This window comes from Canis aureus, chromosome 8, assembly GCF_053574225.1.
Source record: "Canis aureus isolate CA01 chromosome 8, VMU_Caureus_v.1.0, whole genome shotgun sequence".
Lineage (NCBI taxonomy): Eukaryota > Metazoa > Chordata > Mammalia > Carnivora > Canidae > Canis > Canis aureus.
Window position 1 is genome coordinate 21549337 of NC_135618.1, and position 16439 is coordinate 21565775.

The 16439-nt window shown below is 40.1% G+C and overlaps 1 long non-coding RNA gene across 1 annotated transcript in view; it reads left to right on the forward strand.

Annotated features, from left to right (window-relative positions):
• The window catches only part of LOC144318462 (uncharacterized), a 56585-nt gene extending 47584 nt beyond the window's left edge, over window positions 1-9001 (forward strand). The window contains exons 4-5 of the long non-coding RNA XR_013384367.1: window positions 7468-7585; window positions 7903-9001. This is a non-coding gene — a long non-coding RNA (uncharacterized LOC144318462). The remainder of the gene's footprint in view (window positions 1-7467; window positions 7586-7902) is intronic.
• Window positions 9002-16439: the final 7438 nt, after the last annotated feature.

Sequence of the window (16439 nt, forward strand, 5' to 3'; positions counted from 1 at the left end):
CTTATAACCCCCATACATACCCACACTCTCTGTTTTATATTCCATGTTCTCCTTAATGGCTGGGGAGCATGTCACAGTCTCAGCTTTAGGTAGGGCACAATTATCTTTGTGATGTGGGAGGAACTTCAAGGTATAAGCTGTTTAGTATTCCAGGAGCAACTTGCAGGAACTCAGCTCGGTCACAAAGTCTGCTTAATGACGTTGAACATGAAAGTCTGGATTTTCTATTTCCAAGCTGTTATCTAGGCTGGCTAAATGATCCATTTGACCTCTGGCCTGAGCTCCAGGAGTAGCTAGAGTGGAGGGTCCAGCCTCTACAGCTATAGTCAGCTAGACCAGGATTTCTTCACCTCAGCACTATCGACATTTGGGGCTGGATAATTCTTTGCTTTGGGGGCTGTCCTGTGCATGGTAGGATTTTTACCAGCACCTGCGGCTTCTATGTACTAGATGCCCACAGCACCTCCCCTCGCCTAACCAGATGTGACAAGGCAAAATGTCTTCAGATATTGCCAAAGTCCCCCAAAGAGCATTAGTATCCCCAGTTGAGAACCTGTGACATAGACTCTGAGCTACTCGTTCATTACCCTCCAAGCTGGAGAGAGATATTCGCAAATTCCTCTTACGTTCAGGTCCCCGCCGACTGGGTCATGTTTTCCTTTGCTGAGACTTGGCTTTGACTATTTCTTCCTTATTTGTCTGACAAGGGCTACTCCTGGTTGCTGGAGCTCCTTGATTTCATTTCCCTCTGACCTTGGGGTGACCTCACTGTTTCCCTGTGTCAGCCCATGAACTTCTGGGTCAACAAAAATAATGTACACCCCGAAATTTGCAGTATTTATGCAATGAACTTTCATACATTCTGCCTCGGTGGTGATATGCCAGGGTATGCTGGAGATTTTGTTTATCAGTTAGAATTATGTTCAGTTGCTAGTGGCAGTGGCTTGAATAAGATAGAAGTTTGTCCCACATAAAAGTCCAGAGTGAGGCAGGCCAGAACAGTTCTGCTAGGCCTGGCCTCTGTTCAAAGATCACTTGATGGTCCAAGATAACCGCTTGCCATGCAGCCAGGATGAAGAAGGAAGGAACAGAGAAGAAAGCTAAATGAAGGAAAGTTCCTGGAGACTTCTATAGGACACTTACTCTTACATAGCATTTGTCTGAACTTAATTATTAGGCCACACCTACCTGTAAGGCAGGCTGAGGAAATGTGGTCTTTATTCTAAGTGGTCATGTGACCTACTTAAAAACTGGAGGGCAAGACAAGCGTCCATCAATTGGTAAATAGATAAGACCACACACACACACACACACACACACACACACACACACACAGAAATATTACAAAAGGAGAAAAAAGGGGGAGAAAGGCGAACCACGAAAATGATTCTTAACTAAAGAGAACAAACTGATGATTACCAAAGGGGTATGGGTGGGGGCATGGGTTGAATTGGTGACAGGGATTAAGGAGTGCACTTGGGTTGACCACTGGATGATGTATGAAAGTGCTGAATCACTATATTGTACACTTGAGACTAATAGAACACTGCATGTTAACTTACTGGAATTTAAATAAAAACCTTTTTAAAAATTGGAGAGTAGGGAATACCATGATTATTGGAGGACAACTGGAAGCCTCTGCTGCATAGAGAGTACAAGTACTTGTAAAACACATACCTGCATTTGGGGTGCTTCAATTGAGTAGCAGAATTGGTTGTACATACAACCACCTCTAGTTTAAGTTGACAAAATAGCTTTTTACCTAAATGGAAAGGTGTGATTGTGATTATAATACTGATAGATTTATAAGGACTTTAAACCAAATACTAACTAACCTAACCAAATGTGGTTAGGGACACATATTTATATTTATGCAATTGTGAGTTTATAATTCCTTAGATCTCAAAATTTTATTCTACAACGAATTTAAGTATAGTGTTTGGAAAGTTCGCACCATAGGAAATGAATACAAGAAACCTAATCATCAGTATTTAAAATGTTGGAAATAACATAAATTTTGAATCACTTTGTAGGCTTCACTTTTGTCATCTAGTTGTGGGTGTCAAATTAACTCCCACTTTATTTTTAGCTATGTAATGTGTCACTCAGTACACATTCCCTGACGGATTACATTGGCTGAAATATATAAAGGATTTGCAGCATCAACAGGATTGCCAAGGCTTCATCAAAGATTATTCCAAACTGGTAACTTGTTTTTTGGTACAAATTGACATGTCATCTTCCAATGCCAAAAGTCTTGATGATCAAACAGAGTTGGAACTGAGGCAGATCTTACTCTTCCAGTTTCTACATTTTTATAGTTCTTTGCCCTAGAGAACCCTATTCCAGAATAGTGCTGTTCTGATGGCCTCCATGGAGTGTTGGCCCAATCTGAAGACCTTGCCACATATTATAGAGTCAACGTGTGAGGTGGGGAAATTTCAGTTCTGAACTCTGAGTAAGAAGCTGGCAGCCCAAAAAGAGATCAGCAGATTTGTTTGGACTTTCTCTCTCTCTCTCTTTAAAGATTTTATTTATTTATTTGAGAGAGAGAGTAAACATGAGCAGGGGATGAGAGGCAGAAGGAGAAGCAGACTCATTGCTGAGCAGGGAGCCTGATGCAGGTCTCGATTCCAGGACCCTGGGATCATGGCCTGAGCTTAAGGCAGCCACTTAACTAATTGAGCTACCAAGCATTGTTTGGACTTTATTAAGGAAACTTACATGGAACAGTCCAGAGAAAGTTGCATATTGCTATTTTATTCAAAGAAAAGCTTGGTGTCCTCCAATTCTGGTCTCAGTCCCTATGATCACTCATTTCTGGAATTGTTTAGGTAAATATAAAATCTTAGAGGTAAAGAAGAAAATGAGGTGATCTGGAAGTCTGATGCCAGACAGATGAAGTGAACACTCCCAAGGAATGCAGCAATTGATAATGTGATGGCTTTTTAAAAGGGGCCTAAAGAAGAAGAGACATCAAAGGGCAGTTTCTCTTTACACATGTAAGACGATGTCTCTAAGGTCACCAGCACACACTTTAATAGCAATCATCATCAGTGGGATCAGCTTTCAACACAAAGAATGATGGTCTCCTTCCGTATCTTTGCATGTATGTGCGTTACACACATACCAGTCCAGTTCTGTGAGGGGAAAATATGTGTAAAGTGCCTCCACTGTGCCTGGCACATGGTAGTAGCTGCTCATTAAGTGAGAAACATTGTTATTGCTATTATCCAAGGGAAGGGGCACCATAGAACCTTTCTTCCTATCCTGCAAATCTAACTCTGAGGTCACCCATGCAGATTAGAAAAATGCACTTGTTTTCCAGGACCTAAAATAATCTCTCTCACCTTCTTGCAATACTTGTTGGCAGGTTCTTTTCACCAATCATCTTTCTTTTCCCTTATCCCCCTCAAAGACCTACTTTTCTTCAAGGCCCAAAGAAAATGCCAGCTTTTCACTATACCTATGCCTCAGTGCATTCCCAGTAGACATCCACTTTCTCCCATGGGTGCCCACAGCATTTTGCTTATATATGTAACACAGTTCTTACCATGCTGCAATGTATTTATGGGCCACCAGTTCCAATAACAGTGGACTTCTCCAGGGTAAAAATTATTTTTTTCTTTATCTCTGCATTTTCAATTATTTAAACATTGCCTGACAGATAAAATGTACATCTATCCAATGGGATATTATTCATAGATAAAGAGAAAGAAGCTACCAAGCCACAAAAAGACATGGAGGACTCTTAAATGCATACTGTTAAAGGAAATAATCCAGTCTAAAATGGTTGCACATGGGTCTAGACAATTGAGTACAGGGATGGCACTTGGTGGGAGCCAAGTATCTCATTTTTGGAATGAGAACTTATAGATAAGCAGGAGCAGGAGGTTAAAATCATCCATGTTGTAATGGATTAGAGTTGGAGACATCAGTAGGACCTCAGGTTTAGCTAACATAGATGCATATGGTTTCATAACAGAAATATTTATAGACATGCATATATACACTGATCACTATACACACATATATTTCTTTGATCTGTTAACTGAGAGGTCCTAAAAGAAATGACAGCCCTATCACAAACATACCTGACGCCCAGATCTTGGTTTCTAATATCATTCTCCAATGAAAAGAACTAGGGCTCTTTGCAGAAATAACTGATTTAAGGACTGGGTGAGCCTGAAGCATGTTGTCATGCCAGAAAATAAGGGTGTGATTTTAAAAATGGGGCAGAGGAGCCAACTGAAGGAGTTTCCAGGGGCCAGGAACAATTTGGGCAAATAAATAAGTAGATAGATGAAAGTAATACTGGACAATAATCTAAAGTATAAAATAAATATTTATGAGTCAATACTGATATAATTAAATTATTGGATAAATTAATAAATGAAGGAGAAGAGACAAATTGTGCTGAAGAATTTCAAATAATTCACATAGACTCTCCATCTGCAGGGAGAGAGAGCATAAATCCCTACCCACTAAATGAAGGCTAGATATGACTTCCCTTTATTTTTTTTATTTTTATTTTTTTAAAGATTTTATTTATTTATTCACAGACACAGAGAGAGAGGCAGAGACACAGGCAGAGGGAGAAGCAGGCTCCATGCAGGGAGCCCGATGTGGGGCTTGATCCCAGGTCTCCAGGATTACACCCCAGGCTGCAGGCAGCGCCAAACCGCTGCGCCACCGGGGCTGCCCATGACTTCGCTTTAAAGAGTATGGAAAGGGAGGAAAACAGAATAACCCTACAGTGGAGAAATCTAACAAAAACTGCATCAGCCAGGTGATCATTGTCAACACCAACAGTCATAAATCATGCTGATAGTATATGCCCTTGATATGATATGATGAGAATGGCACTTTGCCTCTGTGATCTTCCTCCCCAAATCCCATAACCCCAATCTAATCAGGAGAAAAACCTCAAATTCCAATTGAAGGAGACATTCTACAAAATATTTGACCAGTCCACCTCAAAGTTGCCAGGGAAGTCTGAAAAATTGTCATAGTCAAAAGGAGTCTAAGAGACTTGTGAACTAAATGTAATGTGGTATCCTGAATGAGATACTAGTGTAGCAAAAGGACATCAGGTAAGAACTAAGGAAATCTGAATGAACTATGAACTTTAGTTAATAATAATGTATATTGTAATATGTGTATATACAATACATATATAGAATGGTAATCATAGGAGAAATTGCATGTAGGGTATGTGTCAATTCTATGGACTATGTTCTCAATTTTTCTGCAAATCTAAAACTCAAAAAAAAAAAAAAAAAGAAATATAGTCACACCTGACCAAAGAGGATATGCAGATGGCAAATAAATATGGAAAGATGTTCTACATTTTATGTCATGAATGATATGCAAATTAAAACAACAATGAGCTATATGCCTATTACAATGGCCAAAATTCAGAACACTGACATCACCAAATTCTGGCAAAGATGGAAACAGCAGGAATTTTCATTCATTGCTAATAGGAATGCAAAATGGTACAATCACTTTGGAAGACAGTTTGGCAGTTTTTTATAAAACTAAATATCCTTTAATATGATCCAGCAATCATGGTCCTTATTATTTATCCAAAAGACTTAAAATGTATGTCCAGGGGGATCCCTGGGTGGCTCAGTGGTTTACTGCCTGCCTTTGGCCCAGGGCGTGATCCTGGAGTCCCGGGTATTGAGTCCCGCTTCGGGCTCCCTGCATGGAGCCTGCTTCTCCCTCTGCCTGTGTCTTTGCCTCTCTGTCTCTCATGAATAAATAAATAAAATCTTAAAAAATGTATGTCCACAACAAAAATATGAATATGTATATTTATAGCAGCTTTATTCATAATTGCCAAAACTTGGAAGCAACCAAGATGTCCTTTGGTAAGTGAATGGATAAATAAACTGTGGTACATTCAAACAGCAGGATATTATTCAGAACTAAAAAGAAATGAGCTGGGAACCTGGTGGCTCAGTTGGTTAAGCATCTGATTCTTGATTTGGGCTAAGGTCATGATCTCAGGGTCATGAGATTGAGCCCTGCATCAGGCCCTGTGCTCAGTGGGGAGTCTGCTTGGAATTCTCTCTCTCTCTCTCCCTCTGCCCCTCCCCTCCTTGCACTTATGCTCTCTCTCTCTCAACCTCCCCCCCAAAACACAAAAGAAAAACAAACTATGAAAAGGCATGAAAGAAACTTAAATGCATATTTCTAAACAAAAGAAAATAATCTGAAAAGGCTACATACTCTGTGATTTCAACTATATGACATTCTGGAAAACATTTGTCCAAACACCCAGAATGTACAACACCAGGAGTGAATCATAATGTGAACTTTGGATTCTGGGTGATAATGGTGTGTCAATAGGTTCATCAGTTTTTTTTTTGTTTTTTTTTTTGTGTGTGTGTTTTTGTTGAGGTTCATCAGTTATAATAAATGTTCTCTCTGATAGGGGATGTCAGTAATGGGGAACTATGAAGCTAAAACTTCTCTAAAAGTCTTAAGCACATACATACATATGTAGTCTTTTAAAAAAAATTTTCCTGACACATAATTATTTATTATTAAAGGAACTTAAACCCAGGGAAGTTAATTTTCCCAAGTTAGCAAAAGTATAAATTACTGTATATAACCTAAATATAAGGATAATCTTTATTGTGATTTGTTTTAATTCATTTAGCATTTAATATGCTTATTATGTGATAGGTACTATTCTAAGTGCTTTACAGATATTAGCTAAGTTAATTCTCAAAACAATGTCATGAATAGGATACTATTATTATTCCCATTTTACAGACAGGAACTGAGACCTAGAAAGATTAAGGGTCACTTGCCCGTCCAGGCTTAAGTATGTGGCAAAGCTGGTGTTTGAATTGAGACAATCTAGCTCCAGAGATTATGGGTTAACCACCATACTATGTGGCCTCTGTTTATTCAAAAAAAACCTTTTAAAAGTAGCTTAAGGGATCCCTGGGTGGCGCAGCGGTTTGGCACCTGCCTTTGGCCCAGGGCGCGATCCTGGAGACCCGGGATCGAATCCCACGTCGGGCTCCCGGTGCATGGAGCCTGCTTCTCCCTCTGCCTGTGTCTCTGCCTCTCTGTCTCTCTCTGTGTGACTATCATGAATAAATAAATAAAATCTTAAAAAAAAAAAAGGTAGCTTAAGATTAAAGTCTCCTCCATTGTTTTCAGGCATCAAAGTTGCAGAAAAGTAAATTCAGACATTCAATACTATTATGACTGACCACCAGGGGGCATCAAAACTCTTACAAACCTGTCAAATGGTCACAGTTTCATTTACATTGCTTTTTAACCTGTTTCTATTTGATAGCCCATAAATAAACAAAAAATATACAAATAAAATTAATAGAGATGTTTAAGTGTCATGCAGATTTCACTTGTCTTTTTTGTTATCCATGTCCTATATATTTTCCATACTGTACATTTTAACTTCATTATATACTGTTTCATTTTCAGGTTGTTTCATTTGCTTGTCTCCTGCCCATGACTAAGATGCAAGCTCTTTGTCAGTACGGAAGACGGCTTATATTGTACTTACCATTTTTAAAAATTGTGTAACACCTGGCATAGTTAGGTACGTTATAAACACCACTTGCTAATTGGTTTGAATGCATAAATACCTTATTTTACATAATAGATATGTTCATGAGGCCAGCATAAGCCACTTTAAAATTCAGTAGGGAAGCCAGATTTTAAGACAATCCAATAGTGAATCCTTTTGAATTAAGTCAAGAAGCACTCCATAATTTAGCCTGGTATATAAATCTCTATTTTCATATGTGGTTTGGCTTAAAGCAGAAAGCACCTGGGTATTGTTGATTGGAAAAAAAAAATCAATTTCTGTATCTTGTGCAAGGTTTACTTATATTCTGCACTCTCTCCTTGCTGCAGGTGATGGCCAAGAATTGAAGGACAAAAGAGGCTGGGTTGTCAAGTGGCAAACGACACGACACTGCCTGAGACAGCAAAGACCTGCAGTCCTGCCTGTCATCACTCACTACCTGGACAAGCCCACTTGAACTTTTGGGAGCTCTGTATCCTCGTTCCTAAAACGTGAGAGTTAAATAAGATGAATTCTCTCAAAGTCAGTTTTCAGTTTCCCAGGAAAGGGGGAAGATAGAAAAATCTTTTTTTTTTTTTAAGATAGAAAAATCTTCACAGACTCTCCATCAGACTGTAACACAGCAACTGTGTTCTTCACCTTCATTAGATGCCATTGACATTGTAACAGTTTGCAATGATGTAGTCATTGCCCACAAAGTGCTGAATAGTTCTATGATCCTCCCTGGTCATCCTAGCCACTATACAAAGATAAGGGCAGGTACCATCTTTATGTTCTGATTTCAAAGATAAGGATGTTTGTTAAGGGACTAGTAGACTGTCTGGCAGTTGCTGAACCTAACCTTTTACTTCTGTCCACAACTAATTTAGAGAAAACACTCAGATATCAATTTTTTTCCTTACAAATAATTAGAAGCATTTAAAGAGTATAAGATTAATCAGATATTTCATTTTCCCACCAAGGGACACTATGGTTCATTTAACTTTGAATCCATCATAGGCAGAGAGGTTTGGGGGCCGTTTGGAAGGGGTTTATGAGCTGTAAATTGAGTGCGCTGAGAGCAATTAAGCACTTAAATTAGAGCAATGTGTAAATTTAACAGCTGGGAAGTGTTGTCAGTTGCAAGCTACAGACCACCTGCTTGGCAGATTCTGCATACAAACTGAAGAAAATAGATTAAATAGTGGAAAGTAGAATCTGGCTTTGGTAATTTGGAGCATAAATTCAGATTACACATACAGCTGGAGTACCTTTAAGATTCATGCAGAAGTACAGCACCTCCTCTAGGGATGCTTGGCTGGACAAAGATTTGTTAGGCTGTTTAAACTGTGCTTCAATTACAATTTAATTACTCTTACAGTAAATAGCTTGGGACTGTTTCAAGAGAATCTGACCTTGGAATATGATGTCTATTTATCTTACCTTTTTTTTTTTGGTGCTAAAAAGAATGGTTGTCACAAAGACCTACAAGCTTCTATTTACTCACATGGTATTTATAAAATTGATTAAAACAGTATTTTTCACCATGTTCCCAGGATCCTCTTAAGACTTGTCAACGGGAAAGAGTTCCCAGGCTTCTATCACTGACCAACTCTTAGTGAAATATATGTTTTAATATGTTTTAATCCTCTGTAATAAAGTATTAATTACCGTTGAAGGAATAAGATCAGGGAATTTGCATTCTTTAAAAAAGGTTTGGGCAGCCCGGGTGGCTCAGCGGTTTAGCGCTGCCTTCAGCCTAGGGCGTGATCCTGGAGACCCCGGATCGAGTCCCGCGTCAGGCTCCCTGCATGGAGCCTGCTTTGCCCTCTGCCTGTGTCTCTGCCTCTCTTTCTCTCTCTGTGTCTCTCATGGATAAATAAATAAAAATCTTTAAAATAAATAAAAATAAGAAAGATTTTATCTTATTTTACATACTCTGTACACCCAATGTGGGGCTTGAACTTACAACCTTAGGATCAAGAGTCACATGCTCTCTTGAATGAGTCAGCCAGGAGTCCCATGGACTCATACTTATTATTCCTTCCTTCCACATCAAAATGAACTTATCTGAGATTTGCTGCTCTTTGAGTTTTCTAAGGCAGAATTGTTGGTAATTTCTGATAAATCGGGAGACATAAATCACAAGAAGAACACTTATTCTATTAATTGAAAAAGGGAAAATTTTGAAAAGTTTGAAGACTTTTAAAAGGCTGCTATAGTTTTTTTTTATTCCTTTCTTAAACTGCTTACCTTTTTCTTAGAATAGATGAGATCCTAAAACATGTGCTCAGTCCTTCATGTATTCATAAGCTTATTTAACAAATATATATTGGTGCTCACTATGTGCCAGGCACAGTGTCAGAAGTTAATGATACAAGGATGAATAAGATTGTTTCTACCCCTCAAAAGTTTCCAGGGACAATCAGGAGAGATTGAAGCATTTCACAACAAAATAATAGCCTCAATAATTTGAGTACTGGGATCCCTGGGTTTGGCGCCTGCCTTTGGCCCAGGGCGTGATCCTGGAGTCCCGGGATGGAGTCCCACATTGGGCTCCCTGCATGGAGCCTGCTTCTCCCTCTGCCTGTGTCTCTGCCTCTCTCTCTCTCTCTCTGTCTCTCATGAATAAATTTTAAAAATCTTTAAAAATAATACTTTGAGTACTTACTCAAAGTCAGGAACTTTACTAGATGATTTCTATACGATGTATCATTTAATCCTATTGCCAACCCAAAGAGGTTGGTATACATCTCCCCATTGGTAGATGAAGACACCAAGACTTAGAATTACCTTGCCAGTCTCTCACTCCTCAGTGTATTTACTTCCTTTGGCTGAAATTGTCTACCTATCTTCACCTAATTCCTGTTTATCCTTCAAAAAGCCTTCCTTGTGGCACTTGGGTGGCTCAGTGGTTGAGCATCTGCCTTTGGCTCAGGTCATGATCCTGGGGTCCTGGGATCGAGTCCTGCATCAGGCTTCCCGCAGGGAACCTGCTTCTCTCTCTGCCTATGTCTCTGCTTCTCTCATGAATAAATAAATAAAATCTTTTTTAAAAAAGCCTTCCTTGAACAAGAGAAGGGTCAGTGCCTTGTCCAGTGCTCTTTGAACCTATCTCTAGCAGTACACTTGTCTGTCTAAATTTTAATTAATTGTTTGTCTGAATTCTCAACTAGATTACATTAGGATTGAATTTTTTTCAGGGTGAGCACAGCTTTGTCATCTTTGTACTCCTAGAACCACAGTTCAATGCCTTTCTTGTAATTTATACTCAATAAAAGCTATTTGATTGAAATATGGCAGAGTCAGAGGTTGACCCTATCTGCCTGGCTCCAAAATTCTGGCCCTTTTCACTCTAATTTGCTTCCCAGACTCATGAGATAAGTGTAATTATAGATATATAGGCAAAATATGGGAGCACAAAGGAGAGAAAGCCATGGGGAGGGGGACTTACACAGAAGGTGATGTTTGGTTGGGTTTTGAAGAATATATTGGAATTTGTCAAGTACAGAGAGCATCAAAGGTGTCCCAGCTGGAGAAACAGTTCACACAATAACATGAGAGAGCAAGGTGTACTGAATGCAGAGTGATGATTCTGTGTTGATAAAGCATAAGGCCAAAAGGAGGTTAATGATAGTACATGGAGTGGGAAAGTAGGGGCACCCTGGAAGGTGAAGGCCTTGCTAAACCATTCTAAGTAAGGAATGTGGCCATTGATGGGTTTTTAAGAGACGGTTGCCCTTCATAGAGAGGAGATGGACTCAGAATTCATAGGCTCAAGACCTAACTTTATTGCTTACTATGTGATCTTTGGGACTCACATGTCCTCAATTCCCTAACTGAAAATTATCACCATATCAGCATTGTTATGAGATTCAAATCAGATATGTAACTGCAAGTGCTTTATGACCTGTAAAGGTAACTACTATCCATGTTAGTTATTATTAACAGTTTATGTATCGGTTTGTTAGGGCTGCCATAACAAATACCACAGACTGGGTAGCTGAAACAACAGAAGTTTCCTTTCTCACAGTTCAAGAGGCTGGATGTCCCGCATCAAGGGGCCAGCAGAGTTGATTTCATTCTGAGGCCTCTCTCCTTGGCTTACAGCTAGCTGGCTGTCCTCTCTCCATAGCTGGCTGTCCTCTCTCCATGTCTTCACATGGTCTTCTCTCTATGCATGTCTGTGTCCTAAGCTCTTTTTATAAGGACACTAGTCATACTGGAATTTAGGGCTATCTTAATGACCTTATTTTACTTTAATTACCTCTTTAAGAGTTCCTTACTGGGGCTTAGGATTTCAACATATGATTTTTGCAGGTGACACAGTTCAGCCCATAACGGTATATAAGAAAAACAAAATGTTAACCACTCTACAATGTCTACTCAGGCAATGCCAAATGGATAACCTAAGTTATCTTCTGACTGTACCATTCAAACATAAAATGGAGTTGTGGACCATTCCCACCTCTTCCTCCCTATGAAATGGATCCCCTGGTCAGAGGTTATTTTGAGTGGGATTTCATGTCTGTGCATCAAGCTTCCTATAAGGCTCTAGAAAATGGTGCTGGTTGTTCCCCTGTGAGCAGGAAAGGCAAACTCATACTTGGAATATATATTGTTGAGGATGTGAGGATGAACCACCAGCTCTTCCAGGATAGAAAAGAACTTAAGCTGGTCTCTTTGAAGAACAGTTCCATTTGTGGACCCTGGTGTTTGTCTGAGTTGCTGATATTTAGAGGCAGCAATAGCTAGACTGGCCCTAGCACGTGGAAGCCCATGCTCTGGGGCCAACATATAGCTTCCATCTCTGCCACAGTAGTCAGTCTGTTCCCATTACCATCATGCCAGCTCCAGGATTGACAGTGGCAATGGCTGGCTAACACCAACTAGCTGAGAAATTTTGTTTACTTTGCTCAGCAGTTGTGTTGGATGCTTCCAGCAGACATTAACAGATGATACAAAAATCCTCACTCTCAGTGATTATTCTCTATGACCATCCATATGCCTTTGTTACTTGCCTCCAATCCTCCAGTCCTTTTCCTCCTCTGTTCCTGACCAGATGGTCAGGCCATGGACCACTGCCAGGGGTCTGCATATATTCCTTTTTTTTTTTTTTTTTATGATAGTCACAGAGAGAGAGAGAGAGAGAGAGAGAGAGAGAGGCAGAGACACGGGCAGAGGGAGAAGCAGGCTCCATGCACCGGGAGCCCGACGTGGGATTCGATCCCATGTCTCCAGGACCGCGCCCTGGGCCAAAGGCAGGTGCCAAACCGCTGCACCACCCAGGGATCCCGGGTCTGCATATATTCCTACCTCAAATCATTTCTCCTTCTGCACCACCCCACAAGGGTGGAGGAATTACCTTTGAAGAAGACGAGCATGCTCCTTCCTTGATTCTCTTTGAGATCTACCTTCCTGCAGAGAACATACATTCTGGACTTTCTCTATGCTTTGAATTCTATAGGAATAGGTCTAGGGTCACTCAGTACTGCCTGTGAGTGGATAGGGCAGTCTGTTGCTAAACTACATACTCCAAACTAGCCAAAATTAAGGTGATATTTTGATCTACAACTGCCCCATTCTTGTATCTTTCTCTTACTCAGCTCCAAGCTCTAGAAATGTTACTGATTATGCAGCTGAAACCCTAACAGAAAGTATCAAGGCTGGGATTTTGGCAAGCAAATGGGCAGTGCTTCCCTACCCTGAAATCTGTCCAGAGAGAAAGGGACTCCCCTGGGCCCAGAGAATTACAGGAACATTTGGTGGACACAGGGGCTGAAGAAGCTCCAAAGAGTACTATCCCTTGACAGAGAGTTCTAGGTGATAGTGGGGTAGGGGTGAGATGGATGCAGGTACAGTCTGGGCATCTCATTGCCTCAGCCCTCTGCAGGCCTCTTTCCTAGAAGGCTGAGGTGATAAGAGCCAAGGCCTGTCTCCTGCAGCAACCCAGAATTTTTTATCCCATAGTTCATTTGGATCATATTATGGAGACAACTTTGCAAGGATCCAAGTGAAAATACCTTTTCTAATTCTCTCAAGTATTTTTCTTCATATGCATTTTTGTTGACTATTACAGAAATATTCTTTCTATACATTTGATTCTATATAAATATTAATTGCCTCCTGCATTTGTGGTGTAAGCAGGAGAGAAGAAGAGAGAAAGAGAGAGAAAAGCAGTAAAGTTTCTCACATTTCTTACAAGTATTTCTTTAATGACTACATGTCGGTATGGAATAATGTTTCTCTTTTCAAAGCAGTGTTGAAATACTATTTTTTAAAAGATTTTATTTATTTATTCATGAGACACACAGAGAGAGAGAGAGAGAGAGAGAGAGAGAGAGGCAGAGGGAGAAGCAGGCTCCATGCAGGGAGCCGGATGCGGGACTTGATCCCAGGTCTCCAGGGTCAGGCCCTGGGCTGAAGGCGGCGCTAAACCACTGAGGCACCGGGTCTGCCCTCAAAGCAGTGTTGAAATACTTTTGCTTGAGGTAGTGAATTTTGAGCAAAGAAGAAGCTCACATGTAAGTGTGGGAAACAGAGCACTTGATTTCACCTCAAAATGTAAGCAACTTGTGTTTTCCTTCTAAGTAAAAGAAACAGAATGCATTTAATGTTGGCTCTCTTAGTTTCCCCAGCCCAACAGTTTTCCCACAATGGGCATTTTGGTGGCCACACCTGGGGCATCAGAAAACTGAAAACAGATGTCTGGGCTCCTGGAAAGCAGAAGTTAGTGTCAGATTCAATCAGAGAAGCAATGGGAACATCAGAAGGTGGAGCCTGTGTTTAACCACAAGGTGACAGATCTGATCGAGGGATGCTGCAGTCTACGGGAAGCCACAAATGAGTAGGTGGGAAAGAAGGACAGGTGGGGGAGAAAAGAGATGAAGAGATAGGAGAGCAGATGTAGATCAATCCAGTGTACTTTGGCTGGATGGGGTGTGGCCACTATTGTTCCACTCACCTCCCCACGCCGCCCAACGTTTGACACCTGTAACATGCTTACTTTCATAGAAGGCCAGATACCCATGGCAGTTAAAGCCCAAGCTTTGGAGTTAGGGAATCTGGTGTCAAGGCTCAGCTCCATTAGCTACCAGCATGTGACCATTAATTAATTTAACAATGAACAACAGCTTTGACTTTTAGTTTGTCTGTAAAATGGAGCTAATAAGGGATTTTTTCTCATAGAAATGTATGGTGATGATTATATGAGATAATATACTATAGAGTTCTTAGCACAATGACTGGCACAGAAATAGTCCCAAAGAAGTTAGCTAGTATTAATAATCTGGGTCTGTAGTGCTCTGACTGAGCTCCAGAAAGACTTACATGTGTATGAAGTGTCTTTGTTTACTTCTCACCTTCACCAAAGCCATCCTATTTTCATCTATTTTATATATTTGTCTTCTGTAAATACTTTACTCAAGTGAAGTTATGCTTTAAAAAACAACCTGTTAGAATCATGATGTGGGGGCACCTCACTGGCTCAGTCAGAAGAGCATGTGACTCTTAGGGCACCTGGGTGGCTCCATTGATTAAGCAACTGACTTTGGCTCAGGTCATGATCTCACAGTCCTGGGATCAAGCCCTGCTCAGCAGGGAGGCTTCTTCTCCTTCTCCCTCTGCTTCTCTCCCCACTCATGCTCTCTCTCTGTCAAATAAATAAATGAAATCTTTAAAAAATAATAACAGCTAAATACGTCATTACTTTAAAAGGTTAGGTTCGTGTATCTTTTCATGTACTGAGTATTCTTAATATAGAAGATCGCAGGTGTGCTCTCTGATTGTTCTACACTTGAACAATGCCATGAAAATTGGCCTGGGATTGTGTTTCTCCTACCGCCACCTCTCTTTACCCAAAAGGTAATGTATCAACCATCTGTACAGGGATAAAATTTACATTTGCATCATGTAGTTTTTTTTTTAAGTATGTTGTTTTGATAGGGTTTGTGACACAGGAAGGCAACTAAAGTGAATTTTATAACCTTAAAAGAGTAGACATCTAGAAAAATAATGAATTTGATTTATTTGACAAGTTGAAAATTTTTTAAAGGAGAAATATGTTTTTGATGATATATAGAGGAGTTTGAAAATCTTAATCTAGAAACTAAGTAAATAAAATCTTTACTTATATTTGGTCAGAGAATAGTACATATTGCTAATCAAACACCACATGCACTTAAATATAATGTTCTGGGAACTAAATCTTCAAGGGACTTAGAGCTGTTCAATTCCAAAATCTTTATTTGAAACCCTCTTACTTGAATTCAAACCAAAGTACTCTCATTGTCTCTTTTCTTTTTAAAAGATTTTACTGATTTATTTGGGAGAGAGAGAGAGAGAGCATAGAGGGAGAATGAGAGGGAGAAGCAGACTCACCACTAAGCAGAGAGATCTCAGGACTCTGAGATCATGGACTAAGTGGATGGTAGATGCTTAATCGGCTGAGCCACCCAGGTGCCCCTCATTGCCTCTTCTCTAAACATTCAGAAAAAAACATGACCAGACTTTTTTCTTTTTTTTTTAAGATTTTATTTATTTATTCATGAGAGACAGAGAGAGAGAGAGAGAGAGGCAGAGACACAGGCAGAGGAAGAAACAGGCTCCACGCAGGGAGCCTGATGTGGGACTCGATCCCGGGACTCCAGGATCACATCCTGGGCCAAAGGCAGGTGCTAAACCACTGAGCCACCCAGGGATCCCCCAGACTTTTTTCATAATGAAGGAGGATCATTTGCCTACCTTATAATAACATGATTCAGTGCTCATTTTTAAAACTGGATTTTTAAAATTGTATGGTATAAGTAATAAAAAGGAGTGAGCCACTTTTATGGGTACCTTATAGTTTTATAGTTCTTAACCTAAACTTAAAATTTTAGGGGCACCT